We start from the raw sequence: 15490 nt of genomic DNA, 5'->3' as shown, positions 1-15490 counted from the left end.
AAATTGTGAGCTGTGTTGTGTTTAGTCAAATTATTTGGTGTTTGTGCCTCAGTTTCCCCCTGCCTGTCAGTAGGGTTTCTCTGAGTTGCCCTGGTTGTCTTGGAGCTCACTGTAGCCCAGGCTGGCCTCAAACCTGCTCATCTATGAGGGTGTGTGCATGTCTGTATGGTTGGTTGTACATTCACATGTGTGGAGACCTGGCAAAATTTTGAGTATTTGCCTGAATTAGTTTCTACCTTAATTTTTTAAGTTTTTATTTATTATTGTGAGTATATTTTTTGTACATGTAGATGATGTGTGTCTGTGGATATACATACCTTGACACATGTGAATTGGAGAGGCTAGTTCTGTGGAATCAGTTCTCTCTGTCCATCTTTGCATGGGTTCAAGCTCAGGTTGTCAAGCTTGTGCAGCAAGCGCCTTTACGCACTTAGCCTGTTCTTCACATTAGTTTTGAAATGGAGTCTCTTACTAAACCTGGAGCTTATTCATTCAGTGAGGCTAGCTGGCCAATGAGCTTTAGAGATCCACATTATTCTTCTCCCCAAAGTACTGTGGTTACAAATTCACATTTCTGTTCTTGGCCTGGCTTTTATGTAGGTACTTGTTTATATGTCAGGTAACTATGCCGACAGACATTTCTCTAGCTCCTGAATAATTCTGATTCGCTTTTTCTTTTCTTTTTTTAAAATTGTGTTTGTATGTGTGCAGTCTGTGTATGCATAAACCAGACATTGTAGCACAGGTAATGTAATTTCAGTAGTGGGAAAGCAGAAGCGGAAAGAGCTGATGTTTAAGGTTATTTTTGGTGACATACCAAGTTCTAGGCCACCCTAGGTCATTTTATCTCCAAAACAAAAAACAGCCTTGGCTGGCTTAGAATTTACTAGAGAGATTCTCTTTCCTTTTGCCTCCCAAGTGTGGAGGTTAAAAGGGTATGCCACCATACCTGACCCCCAAAAGTTTTTTTAAAAAAAACTTTTAAGAGACATTGTGTCCAATATTACTTTTTTAAAAAGAGTATTGTGATACTGGGCTGATTTCACTGTTTACATACTGATTTCTTATGTTTCTTTATGCATCTCATCAACTTTGAGATCAAAACTTCAGTATAGATTGATGATGATATGCCTGGAAACCATCTGCTGCATGTTGTGAGTAGAAAAAAAATTAAAAACTACTGCTTTCCTTATTGAGGTTGGGAATATGTTTCTCACTTTTGAGGAGTTTCTTTCTATTGATGGACTAAGCATTCCGTATCCATTATACACAAGGATAATATCAAATCCATAAACTAAAGATCAGTTTAAGTCTCACAGAAGATTTTGGCATTTTATGTGTACTGTTCAGTTTCTAGCCATAAAAATAAAGTATGATTTAGTATTAAGCATTAGGAAAATGTACATTTAAAGTCACAGTAAACATAAATTTAATAGTTTAAGTCCATGCCCTAGTCTTTATTTTACATATTATTGTGCTATCATTAACATTTTTGGGAGGTTATTTTATTTTATCTTATTTGCTTTTTGCTTTTGTTTGTTTCTGTGTGAGGCTCTGGCTATCCTGGAACTCACTCTGTAGACAGGCTGCCTGGAACTCAGAGATCCACCTGCCTCTGCCTCCCGAGTGCTGGGATTAAAGGAGTGCACTACCCTCACTTGGCCACATTATTTTAATTCTTTTTGATATTCATCAAGTACATTGCTGGATCATTGTAAAATCATAGTATTTAAATTTTCTTAATAAGGGAACCTAAAGATACTTAGCATTGACTAGGTAATAAATTGTTTTTAGGTTCTAGCTGTAGGTTTTTACACTCATGGGTTTAGATTTGTTAGGAACATTTTGCCTTTCCCAGGATAGTTGTAAGATCATCTTGTATTTTGTGGTACTTATGAAGTCATAAGGAAACTGTAACACAGAAAACTCTATTTATATGGTTCTACTTCCCTTGAATGACATTGTGAGAGAGCAGAAGTCCATCCTCCTGGTACCCTAACATTTTTGTTCACTATAAAGATTTTTCCATTACCAATTTATAAATTACCATATACTTAACATCTTAAGATAGTACAAAGTCATTTTTGTAAGTCAGGAAGTTTAGATTGCCTCATCTGGGTCCTCTGGGAACTCTCCACTTTAACTAAATCTTAAAAACATGAAAGTATATTTAATAATGAAGTTCTGTATGATATTTAAGTGTGTGTATAGATTATGTAGTGTTTTAAAGTGATCTCTAGTTCAATCATGTCACAGATGACCAGATTTTATTGTATGTTTGGAGTCCCTAAAGCCAGAATCAATGTGTTGACAGTGTTCTGTGCAATTTGAAGACTCTAGGGAAGAGTCCACTTGCAAGATCATGCACCTTATTGGCTTTGCCCTCACTTTTTTGTTGCTTCCCACCTGCACAGGACTGCTCTTCATAAGGGGAAGCTGAACTGCTTTTCTTGTGGCCATCTCTGGCAATGGCAGATCTAGGTCTTCAATATCTAATCCTGACTTTTCTTTCTGGATGAATCTCTTACTCTGAATGGCTCACCTGGATGGATGCTTGAGGACATTCTGTTTGGGATCTGTAATCTCTGTATACCTGTAGAGTTCCCTTTTCTTTTAATAGAACCTATTTGTAGGTTCCAGGAGTTGGAACATGGACATTTTAAAGGACAATTTTATCTACTAAAAATTGACTCCTTAAACTTTATTGTAAGTTTAAATCTTTGAAGAATATAATTTCTGATTTTGTTTGTTTGATTGTTTACAATACATCTTGATCTGAAGGCAGCAGAAATGAACTGAGCCACTAAGACCTACCTTGAACTTCTGAGACCTCAAAGCCCAGTGACCTACTTACTGCAACAAGGCCATACCTTCCAATAGTACCACTCCCTAGTCTGTGGGAGCCATTCCCATCCAAACCACCACACCTTACTTAGCAGTTTCATATTTCTTTTCTCATGGAATTCTTTCTCAGGACCACGAGTTTACAGATAGTATTCCAAAAGTGGAAGGAGCAGTCATTAAATTAAAAAATATACATATCGTTTCTATTATCAACTACAGAGCTACCTAAATTCTGAACATTATCGAACATAGAAAAAAATATATAATCCCTTTTTAAAATTACTAGGCTGGGGTAGATTTGAGGTAAGAGAGGAGTATAGGGGGGGCATTTCTTTTTTAGAAAAGCATGAAAATGAGGACTCAGGGAAAAAGGCAAGTTGGAGACTGAGAAACCAAGTATCATTAGATAGTTTCCATATACCATTCATTAATACCAAGCTTTTTAAGGTTGTGACTTTGTAAAGTTGCTCCAAACCTGCTCACATAGTATTTTCATACCACTCAAGACTTCTCTTGGATATATAAGACTCTTGAGTTTGACTAAGAAAAGATTGGTTCCTCTTGAACAATGATGCCCCTCTTTTGGGCTGTGTGTGCTGGTAGTGTTTGACTCTCCGTAGAGTGCTGACTGTTCGCAGTACCAGTACTTTTGTGTAGAAATACTGCCTCTTCCCATAGGTTACTTGTCCAAGTGTAAGAAATATGCAGAAAGGGGGTGGCAATATTGGTGAGGGAGAGATTGCCTACATCTGTACCTTACAAGCTTTAATAAAAGGCATTGTTGATGTTTATCAAAGTCTAGATGATTATGGCTAAGTCAAGCTGTGAAGGACAGTTATGATGGCTTCTTAACCTTGTTGCTTTAAGTGATCATTGCCTTGCCATGTTTCAAGATGTTAGTTCCAGATTTTTTGTGACCAACTGCTGAAATAAGAATATAAACATCTGTGTGCAGCTATTCAGACCTAAAGCCATGCTTGTAAGAGTGAACATTTCTCTGAAAAACAAAGTAGTTTGCAAGAATCTATCTCTTCCTGAAATACATGAGCATTTTTTCAATACTGTCACACAGAGCCAATATATAAGGGCAATCTGCAGGTGATAGAGGAAGAAGGGACAATTATGAATCCCAGAACGACGATGTAAGAGCAAAAAAAAGCAAGTTGTACTTTGGAAGCGTAGGCTCATAGAGAGCATCCACTAAACTGTCTGTCGGGTTGCTGTTCCATTTATAGCCATAGTTTTCACTCGTGTCACTGAGTATCCTTTTTGAGTCCTTTCTCCATAAAGAACAGTTTTTCATTTAAAACTTCTTCCAGCTTTGAAATAAGACAATTTCTAGTTTGTGGTTTTTCACTTTTAAGTTATTAAACTTTAAGAAACCTTCACTGATCCTAAAGGAAAGTGTTGCTCTTCTTTCCAGTAATCTGTTATAGGAAAATCTCCCAGATTGTTATGTGGCTTGATAATGGGGGTTAATTCACAAGTAATAGACCAGGAGCATGTATTTCCTTTTGAATATCATGCTTTGGAAATCACTACCTTTTCCTAACATAGTTGATAGTTGAAACTTCTTCCAAATTCTTACCTATCTCACCTTATCTAGTACTTATATAATAGATCTGTGTGGTCATTTCTAAGGTTTGGATTGCCTGTAAGAGTTTACTTTCAGCTGGGCAGCCTCCCTGCCATTTTTGGCCAATTGTGACTAAGTTCTTCTGTCCCATAGAATGTGAGTAGAATTTTCCTCTGGAGTTTCTGAAAAGTCCTTAAAGAAAAGCCTTTATTCATTTATCTTTCCCTTGCTGCCTGATTCATAGCTGTGAGGCTAGAACTATAGCATTTGTTACACAACTTTAAGGGAAGGGAATTATGATAATATCAGAGTAGCAAAGGGCCCAGAGTCCCTTCTGATCATGGTTCTGGGATGCTTGTATTTATGTGAAATGATTAAATCTCTGAACAATACAAGATTGAGTTTTCTCAGTGAATCCTATTCTAAGATGCATGTGAGAAACATCAAGCTGTTTCCATGTAAGAGGCACTTTTAAACTAGGGTCCGTAGATTCTATTGTGTAGCAACAACATAAAAAAATAGTAATCTTCACTTCAACTCTGACATTTCATCTATTATCTGTCCATCAGGTATATATATGCTGCCAAAACTCTTGTTTTCTTCCTTTCATCTTAGTTGTATTGCCCTTCCTCTATCCTTAAAATTGTTTTATACCTAGAGGTGGTAATGTATTGGCAACTTGGGGGCTGTATGGTGAACAACTTTTTGAAACATTTTATATTTTGGGAGAAATTTTATATAATACGAAATGGGCAAGATTTAAATATAAAATGTATATTAAACAGGATAATAAGTCTATTCTCTTCTGCTTCTTTCCTTTTCTCTAGAGATACTAGATGGCAACTTGGGAAGTATTGCTTGCATAGCAAGAGCTTAGGGATTACTGTTAACAGAGTAAAACTCATGGACCACCAGCTACAAAGGTAAGGGAATTTGAGCTTCTCCCCCCTTGTGTGTGTGTGTGTGTGTGTGTGTGTGTGTGTGTGTGTGTGTGTAAGTGCATATTCACATCATGAGTACACATACCTGTTGAGGCCTGAGGTCAGTGTCAAGTATCTTCCTCATTTGTTTTCATCATCTATATATGTGTGTGTGTGTGTGTGTTTTGAGAATCTCTTCAGGTTTGTGCAGAAAGCACTTCATCAACTGTGCCATCTCTCAGAGTAAAGCTTTGAATGTAAAATTGTTCTTTTCATATCATAATAGTTGGTCTCTAGTGAAAATAATAGCTGTTTATATGTGGCAGTTCTCAAACACTAGTAACCTATACGGATAGTGTTCAGTGGGAATGGGGGGCGCAGATCTGGAGTGTTAGTAAATTTGGAAATGGCCTTTTGGAGATAGGATGTAAAAACACACTGAAGACTTAAATTCTTTAATTTTTTTTCTTAATCTAAAGGTTCTTAAACTTTCTTGGTTTTTTAGCAAAGAATCTAAAAATAAAAGTTTTAATTTACCTAAAAATTTTTAATTCTAGTAACAAGTTAATCTACGAAGTATTTTGTGGGTTGCAGAATCACTGGGCAAAAGTTGGTTTTTCTATGGCTGTGTAAACCTATTTGCTTTGGAATTATTAAAGCTTATTTTCCTGATTGTTGCCATCCGGAAACATCAAGTTGAAGTTGCATAGTTCGTCACTCATACCTTTTTGAACATATGCATGCCAACCACAAAAGTGTTACAGAAATGGACTATGTTGATTTTTGTATGCAAGCCATTTACTGTTTCTATAGTTCCTAAAAATGGAAGAAAAATAACAGTATAATGAAAGCAGTCTAGTTTGCAGACTCTCTAGACATGGTGAATTAATGACAGACATTGTCTGATACATGAATATGCATAAAGTTGATCTATGTGTTTTTTCCTTGAATCTTGACGTTCAAATCAGAGAAATTGCATAAATGACAGTTTTCTCTAATTTTGACTCTTCAAATTAAGGAGAAACTGAAATGTACATTCATTTTAAGAGTAAAACAGTTGGGTGGTGTATGCCTTTAATCCCAGCACTTGGGAGGGAGAGGCAGGTGGATTTCTGAGTTTGAGACCAAACTGGTCTATAGAGTATCTAGGACAGCCAGTGTTACACAAATAAACTCAGTCTTCTAACCCCACCCCCCAGTAGTAAAACATTTTAAATCAAGTATGGGGGGGAAAGAGATAGATAATACTTGATAATTTTTATATACAACTAATTTCATTTGTGTTTTTTGATGTGCAAATTAATCATTTTTTTTTCATAAAAGTATTTCTCATAAAATTTATTTCCTGAGGACAAGGGACTATATCTAAATCATTGTATTTTAGAGATGGTTTAGTTATTCTTATAGAGTGTTGAAGTTTAACCCTAGGACCTCTATCAGCTGGCTTACAACTGCTTGTAACTACAGCTTTAGGAGAATAAACTGCCTCTGACGTCTGAGGATACCTACGAATACACACAGATAATACACTTACTGAAAAATAATAAAAAATAGTTGGTTTCCTTGTTTGTTTTCATTTAAGGGGGGTATTGTGGTACATTCCTATAATCCCAGCACTTGGGAGGCAGGAATATCAGGCATCATAGGAAAGCTACAGGAGATCCTGTGTAACTTTAGGCTTTTCTACCATTCACATAAGTTCCCTGTAAAAATAGCTCTTAACAACTGAATATGAAATTAAAAAGTTTGAATTTTATGCATTCCAGGTTGGCCACCATTTGTAAAAGACATAATTCTATTTTTTCTTCCCGGCTACTTAGTTTCTAAGAACAATGAGTTAGAGACTAATTATTAAATTTTAGGTCATAAGCTTTGGCTCATTCCTGACTAGCTCTTAACTTAACCATTTAAACTATTTCTCGGTCTACCACTTGGTTACTTCTCCTTGAGTCCCATTCTAGTTCTTTTCATTTCTCCTCATCTTTCTCAGCATCTCTCAGTTCATCTACCTGCTGGTTATGTCTATCTCTTTTTTCAAATTTCCCACAACCAAATCTTTAACAGAGTCTTTGTTCTTATCTCTTACTATTTCCTAGAATCCTTTCTTTTCCCGACAGTGTCCTACCTCCTATTTCCTGCCTCAGCTCATTGGGCATTGGCTTTTTTATTGACAGGTGATGCTTATAAGAGATTCTCTCTACAACCCTGTGTCAAAGAAAAAGAAAAAAAGTGAGTTTTTTCCTTCGGGTCCATGCCTTCAATCTCAACACACAAGAGACACAGGCAAGTAGATCTCTTGAGTTCAAAGCCAGCCTTCTTTATGTAGCAAGTTCTATGCCAGTCAGGACTGTATAAATGGAACTCTATCAAAATAAAAACAAAACAAATAAACAAACCAACAACAACAGCAATGTATGTGTGTTTTTATATTGTTTTTTACAAGATTGAATAAACGTTTTCTTTAAAGGTACACTTACAGTATTTTAGTCTTTTTAAGGGCCACATGTGATCTCTGTTGCATATTCTGTGACAACTTCTCCATCCCCAGCCATTTGAAATTGAAATACTTTCTTAGTTTGTCTTAAGTCCATAGTTTATAAGCTTGGAGAAAGGTAAGATTGTGAGTGAGAATAAAATCTGGGCTTTTTTTCAGTGTTTTTTAAATTTATTTTTACTTTATGCGTAATGATATTTTGTCTGTGTGAGAGTGTTGGATCCTGGAGTTCCAGGCAGTTGTAAGCTGACCCGTGAATGCTGGGATTGAACCCAGGTCCCCTAAAAGAACAGTCAATGCTCTTAACCACTGAGCCATCTCTCTAGCACCTTTTTGTGGTTTTAAAGACCCACAGCATTTGATTATTCTGGTTTATGTTGTTCACTTAATCAGAAATCCCATACATCACCCATCAGAAGATCTTAGGTCTTAGTGTATTGTTATTGTTGTTGTTGTTATTATTATCATCATCATCATCGTCATCATTGCTTTGTGTGATGTTATGTGTATATACATGGGCACACATGTTCATAAGATGAATACACATCCATCACCACCTCATGTGAAGATCAGAGGAGAACTTCAATTGTTTTTCCTTGCCTTTTACTTTGTTTGAAATAAAGGTTGTCCCCTCCCCCCAACACACACACACACAAACACAGCTTCTAAAGGTTCTTTGTTTCTCCCTCCTGTCTTACTATAGGATCATTAGGGTTACAGATGGGTACTACTCTCTTGCCTGGCTTTACATGTATTCTGTGGATTCAAACTAAAATCTTCATGTTTACAAAGCCAGCGGCACTTTGCCTCTCAGGCATCTGTTTTATTTTGGATCAGTATGTTCTCTCCTCTGTGTGAATTACCATAACCAACTAGCTTGAGAATTTTCCTTTGAGAAGGGTCAGTTATGCATCACTTCCTTTGGTTGTCTTCTCAGACCATCTCTAGAACTGGCTGGGTACTTTGGGAATAGAAACATCATCAGATAAGTTGTTCAAAAATAAATATAAGAAGACTAGTAAATCTGGAACACATGGTCCGAAATCCAAATAATAAGTAAAGCCTATGCCTATGAGTGTAACTCAGTTGTAGAGCACTTGCTTGGCAAGTGCACATCCCTGTGTGTAGTCCTGACTGACTCACAGGTGCATGCAGATACATACCATAATCATCTATATTTGAGAGGATTTTGGACTCACATCTTAAATAAATATATCATACCTATATTATTTGATAAAATATAGATGTTGAAAATGATATCTAAGATAGGCATTGTGGCTCCTGCCTATACATCTAGGATGTGGAAGGTAGAGTGATAGAATTGTTCATAGTTCAAGGCCATGGTCTACAGGCTAGCCAGAGCTAGATAGTGAAATACTTTATTCAAAAATAAAGAAAGGAGTCATTTAATATTTAGCACCACTACTATTGAATACTATTGCAAAATTTAGATAATTACATTTTAATGTTATAAAACTTTATATGATTTTAAAAGTTGTTTCGTATGTTGACAAGATTGAAATATATGTTGCTGTGGACTCATGATAGCAGTTGTCTCTGGATGTTGAAATGTTGATATTCTAGGTGACTCTTACATACCCCCTTCACACATATTTGCTCTAGTGGGACTAAATTTAAATTCTCTTACTAAGTTCAAAAGGTTCAATTTAGTATGTATTTTCAGAAGGAACATATGATCTTCAGAAAATCCAATTAAGTGTTTGTTTTGTTCTTTTTGAATGATGTATGTAGGATAATTTCAAATTTTTTATTCTCAAAGAAGTTTATATTATTTAGGTTTTTATGGTCTGATAAGGTACTTTAATTTTAGCTTAAATTTGTGGGTATTTAGCTTTAATAATCATCTTGTTTTATGTTCATGAATGAATACATTTCAACAGTTTAGTGATAGGGTTAGTTAATATACCATAGCTCTCAATCTGTGGTATACTGAACATTGAACAAGGAGTAAGGTTATGAGACCCTACTCAACCTGTACTACAGTTTTTTGATGGTTTTGTTTGGATGTCTTGAAACAAGTCTTATACTGTTGTTTAAGTTGACTTAGAACTCATTGTGTACTCCATGCTGACCTTAAACTCAAGATGTTCTTCCTACTTAAACCACAGTAGCTAGTTTTATACCGATTTCTACAGCAGTCAAATGGTAATAAGGTGATGCTTCATGTTTTTACATATAGAATTACTTTGTAATATATCAATGGAAAAGTAAGAGTCTCTAACAAAAATGAGGGATTGAAAGCCTAAAGTAATACTACTTTATCATCTAAACCCTCTCTACTATATCTTGCTTTTGTTTTGTGTTTTCTTATCAAATGTTCTTTAATTTCACAGACGATATTAAACCGTGTAAGCACACAACAGTTTTGCAGTTTCCAAGTGTACACAGATTAGAATACAGAGTTAAATGCTGGTATACTGACCACAACTGAAACTTAAGATAAATCCTAACACACAATTCAGTTATCAGCCAATTGAAAACTTCACTTTTCTTATAATATAAAAATTATACTTTGAGATACAAATATTTTTACTATACAAACTATATAAACATTTAAAATAATCATTAAAACTCAATATTAGAATTTGTAAAGATTCACTATAAAAATATATCATCAGCCACTTTTACAAAGGTACCATAGTCTACCGTACACATCATCTCAATGTAAGATTGCCTCAGTAACTATTTTAGAACCTGATAAACCTAATGGTAATATGATTATAAAATCTCTCAGAAAAGCTTTGGTATGCATCTTCAGGTTATTTAGAACATTTTAAGGGCTTTTGTAAACACTTCATTCTGTTAAAACACAAAAGAATAATGATCTTCAACTGCATGCAGGATTAGATAATCCAAAAAAAAAAAAAAACCCTATTTATTATGTAGTTAGGAAAATTGCCCTTATCAGAGGAAGCAAAAACCAAACTATTAAACTGTCAAACTTGCAGACAGTTCTCTTTCCATTCTGATAAAATGTTACAAACCACCACTACCACCACCACCACCACCACAGAATGATGTACCTCCACGTGCTTTAGGAGATCTCCAAAGACAATTGAGTCCCACAAACTAACAGTTAAAAACTCATTTAACACAACAATACAACACAACCAGACCACATAATTTACATACTTAGTAACACTTTATGCTTTATTTTACATTTGTTATTTAAATTTATCGACAGAAATAACACACACACACACACACACACACATACACATATGGAAAGGCAGGTTTTAAGAGACAGAGAAGTACAGTCTTGGCGGGAACGGACTGCCTCACTAATGTCACCTGCTTCTCACTACTGATAGTACGTTTCCTTGAGCTCTCCCCCTCCCCCTCCCCCTCCCCCTCCCCCTCTCCCTCTCCCTCTCTCTCTTTGGAGCTTCCACTTGAGCCAGCAGCTTCCTGAAGGTCATCTCTATCCCCCTCTGTTATGTCAGGGATGCTTGTGAACACCTAATACAAAGTAGCTTCTTTGGCCTTTAAATTTATAGAACTTCACTAATAAGAAACCCACCTACTAATTTTTAAGCTTAAAAGTCCACAAAAATGCTTTCTCTTTAAAGAATCAAACACTTTTATGAGAATAAAGGACCTTCAAACTCTTTAGCTCTTCTATTAGAGTTTTATTTTGATTTTCCAGAACAGCAACACGGTTCTCCAGGCACTTCACATACTCCTTCCAGCTCCACTCTTGGGCAGCTTCTCTGTTTTTTTCATCAGCTGTATTGCTCTTGAGTTGGGGGTCATTTGTCTTTGTTGTCTGAGATGTAAGAATCACAGGAGAAGTCATCACAACGGTCTGGGAGTGATATGGCAGCTGGTGTGGTACGGATCTGGTAGGTCTGCATATCATTCCTGATGCAGTCTGTACAACCACGTGGTTGCTTGGGACGAGGGTCTGCTGACCATTTGAGGTCTGTGTATACTGGAGGATTGTTCCTTGCTGAGTACTGCTTGAATTTGTCATGCTTAATGTCTGCAGTGCCTGCACACCATCCGTGCCTGGACTGGCCAACTGTAAAGCTCTGTTTGGGGCAATGGCAATGTACTGTCCGCTGCTAGTTTGATAGATGGAGGTGGGAACAGACATAGAACTGACGGCCAAAATGCTGGGATTTTCTCCGTCTCCTTTTCTGCCCCATGTATCTTCAGGGCTTTCAATTTTTTTCTGTAAGATGGGCGCCGGGCCAGGATTCCGTGAGCTTTCTGTGAGGATTCTATGCTGTCAGATGAGTCCTTTGACTCCTCACTTTCTGATAACAGTGACACAGTCTGCAGTCCAGCTCACCCAACGATGGGCAGTTGTGCATGGATAGTCCAAGAATCTAGTAGTTGCTGAGTCCTACGAGGTTTCAGCAGATGTGCTAGTAAGTAAGTGTAAGCAGTCAAAGAATCACTTTTGTTTTAAAGAAAAAAAGGCAGTGACTTCCATTTAAGTGCTTATGGTAAACAAATCACTGAACCTATTTTTCCTTTAGTCTTGAAAGTATATAGTAGATATCTTTTATCAAACCACACTATGATTAAGTTAAAGTTTAAACTCTGAAAACAGTCTGTTCATTCTTAGATGTAAGATCTGTAGGTCTACTGTCTTTCTCATATAACAACACTTGGTTAACATTTAAAAACCTTAAACATAGTTCTTTGCTACTTGGTGTGGTTAATCACTGACCTACATCACAAGTACCAGGTATATGTCTTCACCAGTACTGAAGCATCAGAATGCAACTATTGCAATTTCCTTAGGAATGAGAATATTTTTTGGATTCTTCATAATTTTGAACTTCAAGTCATGCACTTCACAAGCCATTTATAAACTCCCTTGGCAACTTGTGTAAAGATACTTTCAACTTTGCTATGAAAACATGATGAACCCAGATTTAGAGGTTTAAGATTCACTTAGATTATCAGAGATAACACTTAGAATCTCTTAAAGGAAATGTTAGCATTTCTATCTGTGGATGCTTGAACTGTAGTATTTATAGTAATCTCTACCAGGTGTTACTTAATAGTAGTAAAAGAAAACAGGTATTCATGTCAGTTGGCTAGGAAAGTAGCTGTGTAGGTAAGGAACATGTTTGCAAGAAAACAGTGGCACTGGAGGTACCAAGGGTCAGTTCCTTAAAAGGCATCTTTAGAACTGTCAATTTGTCTGTATACAGTTAGTAGTCACATGTTTCTTGTATTTTACTGAGTGTGGCATTGCCTTAGGTTGCTAACCCACAGAGGAGCCTTGACCTGGTCTGAGCTTACACTCTGTTGGTAATGACAGAAGCATGATGAGACATTCTTTGGATTATCCTAGTGTTCTTCTCTTCATAGACACCATTGTACAGTTGGACCTGAGTAGAGAAGTGGAACCTTATTAGTTTTGTCTGGGGTAAGGGAAGACAGTTTCTTCTTCCTATCTCCTAAACTAGAATAGTCTTTGCTCCAGGACTCACCATTATGTAGCCAATTGTACCTTTCTGCATGTATGTTATCTACTTTTTTTTGAGCAAGACATTGAACACACATAAGGTATGAAAAACAGGTTTTCCTTTACACCACTAATCTATTTAACAGAATACTGTTCACTGCCTTTGGCAGAAGATGGGAGACAAAGATGAAGAAGAGTTGGGGTGGGGAAGATTGCTTAGTCAGTAAAGTACCTCTAGTAAAACCAGGAGCACACTTTTCTAACCCTAGCACTGATGATCTGTGGGCACAGAGACGGATTGATTCCTAAAGTTTATGACCTGCCAGCCTAGCCCAGTGAATGAGTTCTGAGCTTAGTTCCGAGTTCAGTGATAGAACCTATTTAAAAAAAAATATGACATGCAAAGTATATGTACATTGACATCCATGTATATCTGCACGTATGTGTTGCATACATGTAAAGAGTTGTCAGATTTTTAAACTTTAAAAAAAATTCTCTCATATTTTGCATCCTGTAGTTTCTCCTTTTACTCTTCCCAGACAGGGTTTGTTTTTGTAGCTCTGGCTGTCCCAGAACTCAGAGATCCACCTACCTCTGTCTCCCCAAGTGCTGGTATTAAAGGTGTGTGCCATTTTGCCTGGCTCAAGAGTTGGTAGATTTTCTTAAATTGGGCCACTTACATTGCTAGTTTAAATATCATGTGCTTATATTTAAGTTAACATTAAATAAATAAGTGGTAATGTTACAGAAGAGAAAAATTTATAGAGATCATTATATTTAAGAATAAATAAATTTCGATGAATTCTTCTGAGAACCTGATTACAGGTCAATTTTTTTTCTTTTTCTTTTTTATTAAAAGGTTTCTAAGTAGAAATTTTGAAGTACAGAGAAAGAATTTCTTCTTTCTTTTTTTCTTTTTTCTTTTGTTTTGTAACAAGGTATTTCTGTGTAACCCAGGGATGGTTAAAATCCTCTTGCCTCAGCCTCCCTTAACTGGTGATTTTAGGCACATAACATCAAGCCTGGCTTAGGTTTGGTTTTTCCTTTCAGACTTAAAAGGTAAAAAAAATATTGCTATTTTAATGACTACTGGCTAACCATGTCCTAAGGGCTAAATTAAATACTTCTTTTCTTAACTCTTTGATGGAGCTGGATAGATATATATCTAATTAATTCATTTATGTGAGTTTTTGTATTTTAAAAGTACTGTATCATAAAGATTCTTGATTTTTTTTATTAATTCATGTTGATTTCATTTGATTTAGTACTTTCATTTGCAAAAATCAGTGCCTTTCAAGAAGTGCTTCAGGGCTATTTGTAACAGTATGAAACCATTTTTGTTTTTCAGTGTTTCTGCCATGAAACAGAGGACATGATAAACTGTTTAACTTAATGAAATTTAAGTTGCATGTGAATTCTGCCAGGTAAATGCATGATATAATATTTTACACTGTTTCATATTATAAGTTTTGAATCTTATTTTTCATAAATTGTATGTACTTGATTCTTATTTGAATTTTTTTCCTAAATCTGAAGCCTCTTACTAGTTTTCAGTTAGTACTTGTTTTTGAATTATCAAGTTAAGACCATTAAAATAACTGGTGTAATGGCACAGGTCTATCTATAAAATCCCATAACGTAGAGAGACCACCACAAGATCAAGGTCTCTGCTACATAGCAGTCAATACCCTGGCTCAAAAGTAGTCATCCAAATATGCGTTTTATGGTTTTAATAGCTTTTAAAATGAGTTTTTGATGATATAAGATGTGAGGAAATATTCAAATAGCAACTTTTTTAAAATTCCATATAGTTGGGCTGGAGAGATGGCTCAGCAGTTAAGAGCACTGACTGTTCTTCCAGAGGTCCTGAGTTCAATTCCCAGGAACCACATTGTGGCTCACAACCATCTCTAATGGAATCTAATGCTCTCTTCTTGTGTGGCTGAGGACAGCTACAGTCTGAAGATGAACTACAGTGTACTCATAGACATTAAATAAAAAAATTAAAAAAAAAAAAGCTATATACTCAAATCCTCTTGGTTCAGCTTCCCAGGTACTAGGATCATGAGGTCATTCCAGTGCCCTACTTTAAAAAATGTTCCAAGTTGTTACAAGGGTTCGCTTGGATCTGTAAGTGGAAATTCTGAAGTAGGAAAGTAATCTTGATCCAGATATATCATTTTATAGTTGTATTTGAATTAGGATCAAAA

The 15490-nt window shown here is 36.0% G+C and overlaps 1 protein-coding gene and 1 pseudogene across 9 annotated transcripts in view; one reads left to right on the top strand and one right to left on the bottom strand.

The window, feature by feature from the left end:
• ATF2 (activating transcription factor 2) overlaps positions 1-15490 on the top strand; it is a 71647-nt gene that overhangs the window by 4826 nt on the left and 51331 nt on the right. For 5 of the 8 annotated variants that reach the window (XM_080927447.1, XM_080927449.1, XM_080927446.1 and 2 more), the window contains exons 2-4: positions 5248-5343; positions 7515-7623; positions 14629-14704. The gene's annotated coding sequence lies outside the window, so the exon portion shown is untranslated. The remainder of the gene's footprint in view (positions 1-5247; positions 5344-7514; positions 7624-14628; positions 14705-15490) is intronic. The other 3 variants (XM_080927448.1, XM_080927445.1, XM_080927443.1) reach the window with 2 other exon arrangements.
• LOC308429116 (cyclic AMP-dependent transcription factor ATF-1-like) lies at positions 11385-12007 on the bottom strand (annotated as a pseudogene). The gene has a single exon. The product of its transcript is annotated as a cyclic AMP-dependent transcription factor ATF-1-like (transcript).

This window comes from Micromys minutus, assembly GCF_963924665.1.
Source record: "Micromys minutus genome assembly, chromosome: 13".
In the NCBI taxonomy this organism is placed as follows: domain Eukaryota; kingdom Metazoa; phylum Chordata; class Mammalia; order Rodentia; family Muridae; genus Micromys; species Micromys minutus.
Note: the sequence above shows the minus strand (reverse complement) of the source record. Positions and strands in the feature narration are given on the sequence as shown.